Consider the following 16,370-nt stretch of genomic DNA (forward strand, 5'->3'; position numbering starts at 1 on the left):
CTGGTGATATAGTGGTTAAGAGCTTGGCTAACCTTCACTCCTTGGGTCAGTTCTACCCTGTCCTATAGGATTGCTGAGTGGAAAGACTCTTGGACACATAATAACACAACCACCTTTTAGGTAAGTGAGTGGGCATGTTACTAATTATACAAAATAATACACGAAAGGGAATCTCTTGGAAGTGTACAATGTGGTTGCAGAGATAGTTATTTGGCCAAGTGTAGATTATTGGCTTGATTTATGAGACTGAAAAAATAAAGAAGTTTGTGAATTTGGATACCCTGTTAGAAAGGCAGGATTTGATAGAATAAGCATGCTTTTGAAATAAAAACACATTTTATTTCCTGACACTTTTGACTTTTATTTGCAATCAGTAAATTATAGTGAAATTGGTTATATACGTCTCCTTTCTCTTTTCCCCCAAGTTTGTTAGCCACACCCCCTTCAATACACATATAAATATTCACACACCAGAGAATCCATGATTGAAAATGAAGGAGTCCTCAAACACTGCAAAGGGAACAATGTGGTCATAAATATGAAATGGTGAATAAAAGCTAATTTAGTGATGTATTCTATTGGGGGAAAAGCTTTTCATTACATGACAAGATAGATAATATGTAAATATTTGGTCTCCTAAGACTGAAACTATAAACTGCAGCATTTAATAATTTAAATGGGAATGTAAGCCATATATATAAGAGGAATTAATACTGAGAAGTAATACATGATTAATCCAAAAATATAAGTGAGATAGATGAGTATAGTGCACTTAATCTAGTACCTTTCCCATTATAGTTACATGTTAAGGTATTTTGAATTGATTAATTAGTTTAAGATTGGAGTGGAAAGAGTGTCCTTTAGCTAGGATTTGAAGAATTACTACAATTTTGTTAAGTGGAGGAAACAAGAGAAGCATTTATTCATTCATTCAGTAATTCATTCACTTAGTATGAAAGAAAACAAATGAGCATATAACATGATTAGCTAAATAGCAAGATGGGTTGTCACTGAGTAAATAAGTATGAACCAATTAGCAATGGAACCACAAGTTCTGTAACAAAGGATTTCAAGTGGGTCACACAGAGCTGGTGAAATAGCTCTGTGAAATAAGTATGTAAACTGAGACTAGAAAAATGAGGTGTGAAGAAATAAGTATATTCTCTGAAAATAGACTTTAGGAATTCTTTACTGATGAAGATCAAAGACTACAGCCTTCAGTATGGATTACACCTCAACATAAAAAATAAAAATCCTCACAACTGGATTCAATAAGCAAAATCTTGATAAATGGAGACAATATTTGAAGTTGTCAAGGATTTCATTTTACTCGAATCCACAATCAACCTCCGTGCAAGCAGCAGTCAAGAAATAAAACAACATATTGCACTGGGCAAATCTACTTCAAAAGACCTCTGCAAAGTGTTAAAAAGCAAAGATGTCACCTTGAAGACTAAGGTGCACCTGACCCAAGCCATGACGCTTTTAATCACCTCATATGCATGTGAATGGTGGAGAATAAATAAGGAAGACAGAGGAAGAACTGATGCCTTTGAATTATGGCATTGATGAAGAGTATTAAATATACCATGAACTTCTGGAAGAACTAACGAATCCATCTTGGAAGACGTACAGCCAGAGTGTGCCTTTGAAGGGAGGATAGTGAGACTTCATCTTACATTCTTTGGCTATGTCATCAAGAGCAAGCAGTCCCTGGGGAAGTGTATCATGCTTGGTAAAGCAGAGGATCGGTGAAGAAGAGGAACACCCTCAATGAGATGGATTGACACAGTGGCTACAACAAATAGGCTCAAACATAGCAATGATTGTGAGGATGGTGCAGGACTGAGCAGTGTTTCATCCTGCTGCACATGGGCTGGCTATGAGTTGGAACCGACTTGACAGCACCTAAGAACAACAGGAGGTTTTTTGCTGCTGACTGGGAAGACTTCCCTTATTCTTGAAGGAGGGATGATGCCCAATTCCAAGGTCCCTAAAAAGGTCTTGCTTATGAGTGTGGATGATTCTTCTCTTTCTCACAGAATACGCCACAGCTTGATTATGCCATGAGCACAGAGTGAGGGGCATCGGGGACTTGTCTGTCTCAGTGAAGCCTTTAATCTCTTGAGCCTTAGAACAGCTTCACAAGCAGAAAAAATATTGAAGTTGTCAAGGATTTCATTTTACTTGTAACCATGATTTATTGGATCCAGGATGGTGAGACTTCATCTCTTGTACTTTGGACATGTTATCAGGAGAGATCACTCCCTAGAGAAGGACATCTGCTTGGTAAACTGTGGGGTCAGCAAAAAAGTAGAAGGCCCTCAAAGGGATGGATTGACACAGTGGCTCAAGCGTAATAAAGATTGCGAGGGTGGCCCAGAACTGGGTAGTGTTTTTTCTGTTGCACATAGTGTTGCTATGAGTGGGAACTAAATCAATGCCACCTAACAACAACAACAACAAATAAATAAATGCCTTCAGAGAGGAAAATGTGCTAAAAAATCTTGCAAATAACATCAGGAAGTTTCAATAATAACTTGACTAAAGCTATTTGGGAAAATGTACAAAGTCTTTAGGGATTAAAGATGCTAAAGGCAGATGTAATTCTTGCTGTATTGTTCAGTAGGAAACTCTTAGACATTCAGTATAACATATGTTTCCAAATGTGCTAGGTCTTTGTCCAGTGAAGTATGAAACCTTTTCTAAATAGCCCAGACAGTAATTATCTAACCTAACAGTTTCATTATTCATATTAGCAATCATAAAATTACATTGTGTACTCCACCCTGAGACCCTCCCCAAAAAAAGCAAAGACAATGTGCCAATGTGCCAAGATTTATTTCCATGGATACAAAATAAATATCAATGATAATAAGTGTTGAAAGATGAAATCATATGGTATAAATCCAGTGATGGAAAGTTTCCATCAACATTATTTTAATTACCTGAAGGAATTCTAATTTAAAGAACTTCTAACCCAAAATCCAGTGCCGTCAAGTTGATTCCGACTCATAGCGACCCTACAGAGCAGGGTAGAACTGCCACTTCTATATATGTATATATAAGAATTTGTAGAATAATAATTATGTCCTGGAATACTTTTTATTATAGTTTTTGTGCAAAGATATTAGTGTTAATGAAACCTTACTTTCATGCTTTTCTTTATACATGATGATCTCAATGTCTTTAGATGTAAAGATGTAAATATCTAAAATATAAAAACCTGCAGAATGCTATTGTCACAAAGTATTATCTGACATTTTATCATGAGACATTTTAATTCCTCAGGGAAAAACAAATGTCATAAAAATTTTTGCCAGTTTTTTTTTTTACAATAGTGACAATCCAATATGGCTACCCAACATTTAGCTTCAGATTACGTTCTCTGTTCTGCTGACACTAACACTTTTCCAAATGCTCTGCTTGATAGATAATATACCTGCTGTCCATGAATAAGGGTGGGTCTTTTTTAACCTTTAAGCAACTATTAAAAATCAGGAGAACAACATGTTTCTGTGCTATTAGCCGCTGAAACAATTAAGCTAACTGTAGCCTAAGCATTATTATTATTATCATTTTGTTTTAGTTTCTTTGGACTTTCAATTACCTGACATGATGTGAACCAATGTGCTATGAAAATGTACTTTATTTTCAACTTCAATTTTTTTTTTAATACTTATGTTGTCATCTTTTTTGTTAATATTTTAATTTAACTATAACCATGGAGGGCTTATAACACTTATGTCTCTGAAGATAGATCTTCATTAAAATGGATTTGGCAGTTTTCATTGCTTGTAACTGACTGAAAGCTACAAATATTTAGTAAAATAACCCTCTTAAAAGGATCCAGACAATATGCTGTCCTTTATTCTTTGGTACTTATCACAGCTTTCGTTTGCATTCCGTTTTGAGAAGCTGGTATCTTCATGACTATGACAGCCTCGTTTCCAAGTATTTATATTGATTTCATATAAAACAGAAATATTGACTGAATTATTGGCTTCTGTGATGATGCCCAGAGAGAAAGACGAGAAAACAAACTAAGCATGCTAATTAATTAAAAAAGGGGGAAAAAAAAGTTTGTCATCATTACATTTGCCTTAAAAATTTTTTGGAAGAAAGTTTTATGTCCTAAATCAGAGCTGTTTGTGTTTGGGGGAGGAGGTGGGTAGGAGGATGAAGAAAGAGGTAGGTCATCATGGAGAAAGTCAGTATAAAATACATGAATCACTAAAACATGGATGAAAGCAAAAATGCCGAACCATTCTTTTTCGTGAATTGTATTTCCCTGAAAATTTCTGAAAAAGTTCGAAATGGAACAAAACAGCAGGTATGGTCTTCATTGTATAGCCCCAATTTTATTTATAAATCTACAATTCCGTATGGAAACAAACCTGACTCCTGTCCACCATTCTCTTATCCCAGTGGAGGAGCACATACAAATTAGTCTAAGTGAATTGATAAACTCTCTCCTGTGTCTCCAAGGTGGGTATGAGACTTAACTCTTTCCAATCGGTGTGACTTTCAATAAGCTGTCTTATTTTGGGGAGTGATTGAAGAAAAATGTTGCCCTTGCAGCTTTGAACTAAAGAGAAACCATTTTAAGATAAATATCAAAGAATGGAAAGTGAGAATCAAAGGAAAGTAAGTCCTTGATGCCTAAAGCCAGCCCAATTGCTGGTATTTTAAGTTAATTGAATACTATTTTCTCTCTGCCTCTTTTAATGTTTAACATAGTTTGAGTTTGGGTTCTTGTTAAATGATCTCAATCTGACAACACGTAAACTAAAGAAACAATTTATAACATAAACCCAATATACAATAGTGGGGCAGACATAAGATGATCACTGCAGATTGCCATGCTGAACACTGTGAGAAATGGTGTCACACAGCAGTTAACACTCCCTGTTAATTCTGAAATCCTGCATGGACTGTATTGGCTGTTTCTTCATCGGGACTTAAGAGCTAGGATTAATGAGTCTCCACGGTTCTCAAATCTTCCCTGAGGGTTCTTAGCTACTCCCCCTGATTTGTTATTACTTTTCCGTGAAAAGTAGCACATCGGAGTAGCCTCATCATCCTAATTCCTGCCTGTGGAATTTTGGGGTTCCACAAGACATTTTCACTTTGTAATCTTTCTTTTCCATTGAGTCCAAACTGATGGTGTTTCTGCAAGTAAAATTCTCTTACAAAATTTGTTTGTCTCCTGTGAAGCTTATTTGGGTTCACTCCATTAGCCAAATGCCATACTCACAAATATACGCCAGATAATTTTCCTCTATTTTTTGCTTCTCTGGAGGAAAAAAAAAAAAAAAAAAAATTTTTTTTTTTGGAGGGTGCTGAAAGTCAAAACGCTTAACCTTCTTAGAATGGAACTGTGAGATATTGGCTCAAAGGAGAAGAAACACAGTGGAGAAGTGACAGCACGGAAGAAGTTACATGATAAGAAAGGCATATATTTTATTTTGAGATCACAGGATGTGAACCACGATGGAAATACTTCCCATCACACATTGCAATAAAAGTCTGAGAATTCTCTGGTAGATGAAAGTTCTCAGGCCTCCTTGGAAGGAGTCAGCTACAACTGGAATAATAATGCTAGTAAACATGAGTGTTCTAGAGTTTACATGCCTGGCTTCATACCCAGCTTCCATACTAACCACAGTTTCCACATACTGATAATATGAATGCATTGTTTCAGAGGGTTATGGAAAGGATAAATGAGTCAACGCATGTACATTTAGAATGACACTGGCACAAAACTACTGAATAAATGTTAGTGGTTATCATAATTTGTTATGGTTGTGGTTGTGATAATTGGTTGAAGAACTAAAAGGAGATAAAACCAAAAACCAAACCAGTTGCCACTGAGTCAACTCTGACTTGTAGAAACCCTACAGGACAGAGCAGAATTGCCCCATAGGGTTTCTAAGGAACAGCTGGTGGATTCAAACTGTCTATCTTTTGGTTAGCAGCTGAGCTCTTAACCATTGTGCCACTGGGGCTCCAAAAAGAGATAAGCATAGGCTAAGTATATTTAATATATTAGTTTAATTATTAATTAATTAATTAATAATTTGTTTAATTATCCACTCTTTAGAAACAAAAGCGGCAAGCTCCTATGTCGACTCTCAGTCAGAAATGGTTTGTCATCTTTCATCAAATTTCATATGAACGTTTGAAAAATATAACCAAATAAAATTTCAAAAGGAGACTGCTGCCACAACTCAAAAGGGAGAAACATACCTGTTTTGTACCTTCAGAATTGTAACCGATTAAGAATGACAATACAATACAATTTGATTGGTTAATTTCATTCATAATAAATTGTCAAGCACTTTTAGTTTTCTATCATTAAATCTAATTATTTCAAGTAATTTATTAGCTCTCCTTTTTCTTCTTCTTCTTTGTTCTCAATTCGTAATCACAAGTGTTTAAACAAACCTTGTGTTCCTGGGATAATTCTAACTTGGTTCTGGCATATAATCCTTTTTATACGTTCCTGGATTTGGTTTGCTATTATGTTGGTGAGAATATTTGCCTCTTTTTTTTATGTTCATATGTCCGTATGAGTCGGAATCGACTTGAAGGCACTGGGTTTTTATGTCCATAAAGAATATTGGTCTCCAGTTTTCTTTTTGTGTGTGTGTGTGAAGTCTTTGATTTTTTATTTATTGTTGCATCAATGAGCTGGGAAGTGTTTGCTCCTCTTGCACTTATTGTAAGAGTTTGTTAAAGATTGGTATTATTTCTTCTTTGAATATTTGGTAGAATTTTTTAGTGAAGCCTTCTGGGTTTGTGTGTTGCTGTGATGCTGAACAGGTTTCAGGAGAGCTATCCGATTAAGATGTACTAGAAAGAAAGGCCTCAAAATATTTTTCTGAAAATCAGCCAGTAAAAACCTTATGGATTAAAATGGTTCAATCCTGTTGTGCACGGGGTCATCATGAGTCAGGGGCTAACTTGAAAGAAGCTAACAATAGCAACAACAACAATTTTAATGACATGTAAAAACATTACTCCAATTCATTTGTTACTTCCTCAAACTTTGTGTTTTTATTGTCACATAAATTACATTTTTATTCATTGTGAGACCATCACTACAGGTTCATAAATTATGTTTTATGTGATTGTCATTTAAATAAGAAGAAATACAGTTGCAAACAAAACTACAGTTATAAAAAAAAAAAAAAAAATAAATAAATAAATTTACCTGTATAGTTACTTTTGCCAATGCTTTTGATTTCTCGGTATGAATTCAGCTACTCTTTAGTGACTTCTTTTTGTCTACCATCAATTTTATTTTAATATAATCTTTACACATACTGTTTAGAAAATACCAAGAAAAATTTATGTACAAGAGTTGATGCTATTGAATTTGGATAAAGCTGGCAATTCTTGCTACTAGCATAGCCGAGGAAACACCACCAAGGAAACCTAATACATTGGAATAGATGTTGTGGCATCTGGCCCACAGTTTGATAGCTCTCAGAGTTACCCCGAAGTTGTCAATGTTCAGTGCTGAATGTAAAATTTCATCAGTTACCCTGCAACCTTTAAGATGTCTTATGCGTTTTATATCTAACTTTCTAAGCTGCCTGTTATTTTGTTAAGTCCAAATCTTCTGGAATAGTCTGCAGTGCTAATCTTACAAATGAATATCAGTCTCTATCCCATCAAAATACAGTCTGATAACTGGCACAAATACCTCTTCCATAGCTCTTCGATATTTGATTTTTTTCCCTGTAATTTCAGTTTATCATAGAATGAGGTGAAAAAGTCACCTGGGGCAACATGTCTTGGTGCGACACAGAATGCGTCAACATGAGCACCTTTCATGTGTATTCTTGATCTGTAAGGTCCTAATAATGTAAAAATGTTTCCTCCAACATTTTCAGTTACAGATGGAGAAGATTCTTTCTTTCACTGATTTCTCATATCCACTCTTTTACTAGGTTATTCAATTTTCCCAAAATTAAAATCCTGTGCTGCAGCTTCTCCTTCTCTTCAAAATCTCAATTCTGTCTGGAGTATTCCCTTTAGTATTTCTCGTAGGGCAGGTCTGCTAGCAAATAATTGTCTGGGAAGTTCTTAATATCTCCTTCATTTTCAAAGCATAGTTTTGATGAATAAAAAATTCTTAATTGACATTATTTTCATTCCGCACTTTGAATAATTTATCCTTTTTTTTTTTTTTTCTGGTCTCCATGATTTCTGCTGTAAAATTAGCTGTTAATATTCTTGAGGGTCATTTTTTTCTCTTACCGCCTTCAAGATTCTTTTTTTTTTGTTGTTTTGTTTTTCTTTCTATACATTGTCTATGATTTTTCTAGGTGTTACTATGATTTGTCTTTGAGTTTATCCTACTTGGAGTTCATTGAGGCTCTTGGATGTTTTTCATTAGAGATTGTTTTTCAGCTTTTATTTCTTCAAATATTCTTTATTCTTTCTATTGCCTCTCTTTCAGTGCTCCCATTATGCATATCTTAGTATGATTGCAGGTTTTTCACATTTCTCTGAAGTTCTGCTCATTTTTCTTCATTCCTTCCCACCCCCCATTCCACATAACTGTTTACCAAGAGTTCTGCAGTGTGTGTGCTGGGGTGTTGGGGCATGCCTTCAACACTCTAACAGTTTACAGCTCTGCCTTAGCCTTCAGTTCCTGATTGTACAGAGTCTTGAGGTCAACCAGAGGTGGGAGATTAGGGCATTTTTAGATCTTTCCTGGGCCTGCATGTACTCTTCCACATGCTTATGATCCTCTCTATCCCTAGAAATTTGTTGACACTGTTTAAAGCTCCCTAATGGACATCTCATTCCCCAGGTTTTCCATCTAAGGCTTTTGGTCAGTCTCTTTTTTACCCCAGCTGGTATTGTCTCAGCTTCTGCAATTAAAAACAAACAAACAACAACAACAAAAAAAAAACTGTCACTGGTGTTTTTGTAATTGTTGTTGCTTTGTTTTTTGGCAAACGCTCAGAGGGAAGGATTTTTCCAACTTAACAAGTTCTGAGTCTAATCAGATAAATAAGAGCCCTGTGAATGGTGCTTGTTCAGAAAGCACATGAAATGTCAAATAGTGACAATTATACGGCCCTAGGTTTTTTTTTTTTTTTTTAATTATATTCTTCACCCTTTAGGGACTGCTAGACTGCTAGATTTCACATCTACCTTGCAATACCACTGGTTTTAGAGGGTCTTGTGAAGTTGAGAAGAAAGAGATGGCTATGGGGCACATAAAAATGCCACAAAATAACTGGTTTGACTGATAGTTTTCTGTTTTTCTTGAGTAAATATACCTCAGATTAAAGCTTTTGGCTAATTTTCAGATTTCTGGAAAAGTTGATTTTTTATATTTTTTGATTGTATTCATTGCTTTATGGAGCAGCAGATTTTCAGAGGTCTTAGCTATTCCAAAAGTGATTCTCAAGTCTTTCATTTTTAAATGTTAACTTTTAATTTTTTTTTTTTTTTCCACTGTAGTTCAAATGAAAACCTATCTGTGAACAGCATACAGCCATAGAGAGAGCTTCTTATGTAGGCACATGTTCAGGTCAAGAAATTAGGTGAACACAATCTGATGAAAAATACTGATGGGGAGAGACTCTTGAGGTATCACATTATTATGGTTTAAAAAATGAATTATTTCAGAAATAGTCAACAAATTTAATTGTGTCTACTTTACAATACTTAAGAAGTCTTGAAAGCAGGAGAAATCTCCTCAGACAAATATCTAAGTCCATCACTTACAAGTTCTGCTTTCCACGAATCATTTGAATATAATTCAGACAACTTCTTTGCCAATTTATAAGGATCACCTTTTCTCCTCTGCCCAGGGACAAGTCCATCATTTCTTTATAAAGCCTCACCAGAAGCACATTCAACATCCACATTTCTATCAACATTCTGTTCATTATAATGTAAGCTTTCTCTACAAGATTCTTCATTTCTTTTTCAGCTTTCATTACAATTGCCCTGAATAGCCACAATTCTACCAACAATCTCTTCAAGGCAATCTAGACTCTTACTAGCAAGTCTATCCAAACTCCCCCAGTGCTGCGCAGTTCTAAATCCCCTTCTGCATTTTAGGTATTTGTTAAAACAGCACCCCTACTCTCTGGTACCAAATTCTTCTCCCTGTGTGTATTTTTGTTTATTCTGCTCTTTATAAGACACAGCTTAGAAACTATTAGATTTAGGACCCACCCAACTCTGGTACAACCTCATTAACATAACAAAATGAAAATCTATTGTCAAACAGAGTCATATTTATAGATACATGGATTAGAAACTCAAAACATATTTTGGGGGAGACGTAATTCAATCCATAACACTAACTGTGAAGAACTTGTAAGTTAAGATTTATATAATTTATTGTTGGTTAAAATTTTATTATATTTAAATTAACCAAAAAGAAAATTTTATATAATTTTATTTAGATGTGGCAGTTTCAATTATTCTTTTGTTGATCTTGAAAAATCTCTAAAGTTAAACAACCCTTTCTGGCATTGTTAAAAAAAAAAATTAATTAGATCTCAGAAGATATTGACAACGTGGGTGCTGATGCTCACATATCGTGGGGATGAACAGGGCTTGTCACGCAACAGAAATATACTAAATTTCTCTCTCTTTCCTCCAATTACTTTTAAATTTATTAATTTAACATGGTTTTCTATAATTTTTCTATACTCTCACATTTGGAATATTCTCTCTGCATAGCTATTGTCTTATCTATGATTATTTCCCATAGACTACACTATATCCCTTTGATTGCATTAGTGGGGCAGAAGCATTTCTATAAGCCTTTACACAAGATGACAAATGATCAGAAGTGTAGTTGAATATCTAGGTAAAAAAAAAAATTTTTTTTTTTTTTTTTTAGTACAGTCTAAAATATCGGGATTTGGAGTTGGGTTCAGTTAATCTCTTCAACATTCTATAACCTAATCTGCAAGATGATGTAGTAATTTTCACTTTCTGTTTAGAGGAATAAAATAAATAATGCTTAAGAAAAACCCTTTGTAAACTGTAGGATGTTCCACAAGTATTAATTTTTCATTATTAATGAGTGTTTCAGATGGCTTTTCCAGTTTATGTGAAATGCTCTTGTCCACAGAGCATTGACATCATAGAGAATATTGTGGGTGAAAAGAAAATTGCAGTTTTTTCTTTTTTGCCTATTTCTGTGTCCAATCCAGGGCTACCATCTGGTCTGAGCAGCCATAATCCACCCAAGGTAGATGGGCTGATACTTACCATACAGAATTACAGTAATGGTTGAAGGTTTGTCCTGGCCCTTTGTCATAATGTCTCTAACTCACTTTACTTTTGTCCATGGATGGGAAGCTGAGAATAAATGCCAGAAGCTAGGAAACTCTAAAGGCCAAGCTTTTGCGGCACATCTTGAATGATACCACTGGACACGTTTAGATCTCACATTGACATTTTAAAAAGTGAAGGTAGTTTATCTGAACTGCCTGTTTATTTCTTCTGTGCAGAGAGTTCTGAGAGCCTATGTCGATGTGACATTGTATGTATGTTTGAGAGCAGAATAATGGTAAATTATTTGTGGAAAAAAATAGCTAAATGCTATTTAAGAACGTTCTTTTCACATTCTTTCGTTAGCTTTTCTTATTGCATTATTTACTTTGAGAGGTAAAACACTCTGACATCAAACCTTTTGTAATAGCACTGGATTTAAAATATATTTACAAGGCTTGACCTTCAAGTGCAGAATTACACCACAGAAGATTCAACTAAAAGTATTACAAATTAATCAGATATTGAAATTAACAAGTAAGACCAGTGGGCTAACTTTTAACATAGTAAGAACCGTGAAGACCAGGCTGAGAAAATAAGAAAGGATGTAGGAGGGGTAGAAGGATGATGAGTTTTTCCTGACTGTGTAACATTTTAGAGCCTTCAGTTAGATTTTAGAATAAGAGGCACATTAAAATTCTGAAGTTGACCCACATATCTGATAAACCCTGTCTCACATGATGCTAATATGTAACAGGTATTTGGTCTATTTTTTTTTGCTCCTAATTTTTTCACTTGATTCCCACTGAAACTCAGCTGGCCAAAAACAGCAAGTGAAAAGAAGTTGGAGAATTTAAAAGAATACATTTTAAATATTTAAAGAAAGTTCTGCCACGAAAGATTCATTGTAATGCTGATTAGGAGAAGGTGATTTTTCTAGGTTCTTACTTAAATTTTTACAAATTGGAATCCAGACATTTTGTGGAGGAAATGAAATGTACTGGCTATGATAAAGAAAACCTACAGTCAGACTGATCTGAAAACAAACTGTGTGTCAAGACTTAGCACCTTTACTATGCGACTTAACCTTACTAAACCTCAATTTTCTCATTTTGAAAATGGATACAAAATTCAGCTGTCTCAGATGATTATTGCAATGACTACATAAAAAAAAAATGGTCGATGTTCAAACATTTCAGGAAGTAATGTATGATAAGGAACTGATGGTATTGATGTAAGAGGTCCAAGCTGAACTGAAGGCATTGGTGAAAAACAAGGCTCCAGGAATTGGCAGAATATCTATTAAGATGTTTCAACAAATGGATGCAACGCTGGAAGTGCTCACTGGTCTATGCCAAGAAATTTGGAAGACTGCTATCCATATTTATGCCTATTCCAAAGAAAGGTGATCCATCCAAATGCAGAAATTGCCAAACAATATCATTAATATCACATGCGAGTAAAATTTTGCTGAAGATCCTTCAAAAGCTCCTGCAGCAGTATATCAACAGGGAACTGCCGGAAATTCAAGCAGGATTCAGAAGAGGACGTGGAACCAGGGATATTATTGCTGATGTCAGATGGATCCTGGCTAAAAGCAGAGAATACCAGAAAGATGTTTACCTGTGTTTTATTAACTATGCAAAGGCATTTGACAGTGTGGATCACAACAAATTATAGATAACATTGCAAAGAATGGGAATTCCAGAATGCTTATTTGTGCTCATGAGGACCCTGTACATAGATCTAGAAGCAGTTGTGCGAACAGAACAGGGGGAGACAATGTGGTTTAAACTCAGGAAAGGTGTGTATCAGTGCTGTATCCTTTCGGTATATTTATTCAGTGTGTATGCTGATCGCATAATCTGAGAAGCTAACATGGCATTGGGATTGGAGGAAGCCTCATTAACATCCTGTGTTATGTAGATGACACAACCTTGCTTGCTGAAAGTGAAGAGGACTTGAAGCACTTACTGATGAAGATCCAAGGCTGCAGCCTTCAGTATGGATTACACCTCAACATAAAGAAAACAATTGGACCAATAAACAACATTGTGGTAAATGGAGAAAATATTGAAGTTGTTGAGGATTTCATTTTACTTGGATCCTCTATCAATACCTAAGGAAGCAGCAGTCAAGAAATCAAAAGACACATTGCATTGGATAAATCTGCTGAAAAAGACCATTTTAAAGTGTTAAAAAGCAAAGATGCCATCTTGAGGACTAAGTGGCACCTGACCCAAGCCATGGTGTTTTTTAAATCACCTTATATTCATGTGAAAGCTGGACAATGAATAAGGAAGACCATAGAAGAATTGACTCCTTTGAATTACATTATGATATTGGCAAAGAGTATTAACTATACCATGGATTGCTAAATGAATGAACAAATCTGTGTTGGAAGAAATATAGCCAGAATGGCTCCTTAGAAGTAAGGATGGAGAGACTATGTCTCACATACTTTGGACATGTTATCTGGAGGGATCAACCCCTGGAGAAGGACAACATGCTTGGTAAAGTAGAGGGTCAGCAAAAAAGAGGAAACCATCAATGAGATGGATTGACACAGTGGCTGCAACAATGGGCCCAGGCATAATGATTGTGAGGATGGTGTAGGACTGGGCAATGTTTCGTTCTGTTGTACACAGGGTCACTATGAATTGGAACCAACTCGACAACACCTAACAACAACAATGACATAAAATCATTAATAGAACTGTGCTTACCACAATTCTTGACTCATAGATCACAATATGTGTGCATAGTTGCTTTAGTTATTGTTAATCTTCAAAAGCATAGTATCTTATTTCAGAAAATGTATGTTTTGGTTATTTCGTTATCTCTTATGGCTAGATTTTATTTTTTTAGAAAAGTTACATTTTCCTAAATCTTTAATTACCCTAACGTGGAAATATAATGATAACAATACTGAGAGTATCAGAAACATATCAGTGAGCATATGATTATATTGTAATGATAAACGGGCTTAAAGCAATAAAAGATAATTTTACACTCATTTTATATGTTCATTATTGGTTAGCAGTAGGCTCAACTCCAAGTCATTGTCAACTTTATTCTGGCAATATGATGGAACAGCCACTATCAGAAATACTGCTGCTCACCAAGGAAGAAGAATAAAAGAACATGGGAAGACACGCAGTGGCTCGTAAAGCATCTGGTTTCGTATGATACGCATCACTTCTGTTCACATTTCATTAACCAAAGTAAAGCAGGAATGTACAAAACTTATTATGTGTCTGAATAGGAAGAGCCTGAATATTTGTAAAGGACCTTACTATCAACCACAATAAGTCCTTGGATTAAATGAAATCATGTCTAGAAAAGTATTTTGCAAATGAAAAAAATATATATAGGGTATATATTATTATCACAGCTTCGACAAAATACTCTGATTATTTTATATTCAGTTCCTTTGGTTTTTGGTACTATATAATACTTATAAATGAGAATTATTTGAGATAATGACATTTTCACTGTAACTAAGTCAACATATTAAACATTGATTACAGAAGTAGGTGAAAAACGAAACTGATGCGTTATTTCAAATTAGCCTCTTCAGGTGCAGTAGCTTGATTTCTGAATGGGGATCCTGAAGCCTTTCTGAACACAATGGATAAACCAGACAGCCTCTTGAGTTTCCTGTTCCATTGGAAATCTGCAAGTCTGATAACTGCCTTCATAGAACGAGTACCAAATAATTTTGAACATACTAATATGATTCACTGCACAAAAATCATGAGGGCGAAAGGAGATACTATCAGTGTCAGTGGATATGACTTTCCACACTGATAGGGAAATTATTTTGCAGTCAACTTAGTTCTCCTGACATGGGTCATTCTCTGCTGCCTATTTCCATACTCTCTGTTTCCTGCTCACCTGTCAGTATTTCTCTACGTGCCATACAATTAGACCTTTCTGTGCTCTCTGCACTGGTTAGTGTTCCAGGCCTCAAACTCTTACACGGTGATATTTGCTACGACACATTTGGTTAGAGATGTTTCATATGCATGGCAATCTTCAGGTAAAGGCACTTAATAAACTTAGCATTTACTTTTTTTTCAATAAGTTAGTCATTTTACTAAAAATTGGTTATAAGATTCTCACGCTTATATGGCTTTACATGCTTGTGACAGTTTAAAGTACATGTATGATGCATTTTCTTGATATATTTTCTATCCTAAACCACAGAACCAAATGTTACGTTGGCAAATATGCATATATAAAGCAAATATGCTTTAAAATAAAAAATCCTAATATCATATATAATTATAATTAGTAAAAGAGACATAAGTAAAGCTATGTGCTTAATCCTGAGTTTCTGCTTGAACAGACTGTATCTACCACTTGTCTCTCTGACACCCTGGAAAAAACATTCAGATATTAAACTTTGATTTTAAATGGACAGCAACTGTTCTCCCTAGGCGAATATTCTCAGCAGGAAATCCAGGAGTCCTACAGTCAATAATAAAGAGAAAACTGTGAGAAAATGAAAAAGACCTTCTAAATAAATATGTAGATCAACAAAAGAATGATATACTTTGAATCATTTTATGGTATCTCTCTATTCTCTTTTCGGGGCTGGATTTATCAGAGAAATGTCCAGCAATGTGTGGCTTGGTTTGATGCTATGGCATTCAAAAGGATACAAATTTTTGAGCAAGGTTGTAAGTGATATAAAATATCTCCTTTTAAATCTGAGCTTATACAGTTATATCAACTCTATAGTTGTAGCTCAAGTTATGGTAACTATAAACAATAACGTTTTCAACTAATAGTATCTGGAATAGTTTTTTTTTTTTTTTTTATCTTGTAATAGGTAAGTTCAGATCACCCCATAACCAGAGTGTAATGAAATTGTCAACATTTTCTTCATTTCTTCTTTTCCTGACAAATGGTGTGAACATATCACCTTTTTCTCTTAATGGAAAACCTAACTGGAATACATCAAAATGCTATTAGGTTTTTCATTTTCTTCCACAATGCAATGCTGAGGAATGCACGCAGCCTTCATCTGGGCACCACTGTAGAATATTCCTGGTCCCTGATAAAATGACTGCAAAGGAAAATCAAGCAGAATTGTTCTCTGG

At 35.0% G+C, this 16,370-nt stretch overlaps 1 pseudogene; it reads right to left on the reverse strand.

Annotated features, from left to right (window-relative positions):
• Window positions 1–7,307: 7,307 nt before the first annotated feature.
• Window positions 7,308–11,308, reverse strand: LOC126058676 (poly(A) polymerase type 3-like; annotated as a pseudogene).
• Window positions 11,309–16,370: the final 5,062 nt, after the last annotated feature.

This window comes from Elephas maximus, chromosome 15 (assembly GCF_024166365.1).
Source record: "Elephas maximus indicus isolate mEleMax1 chromosome 15, mEleMax1 primary haplotype, whole genome shotgun sequence".
Lineage (NCBI taxonomy): Eukaryota > Metazoa > Chordata > Mammalia > Proboscidea > Elephantidae > Elephas > Elephas maximus.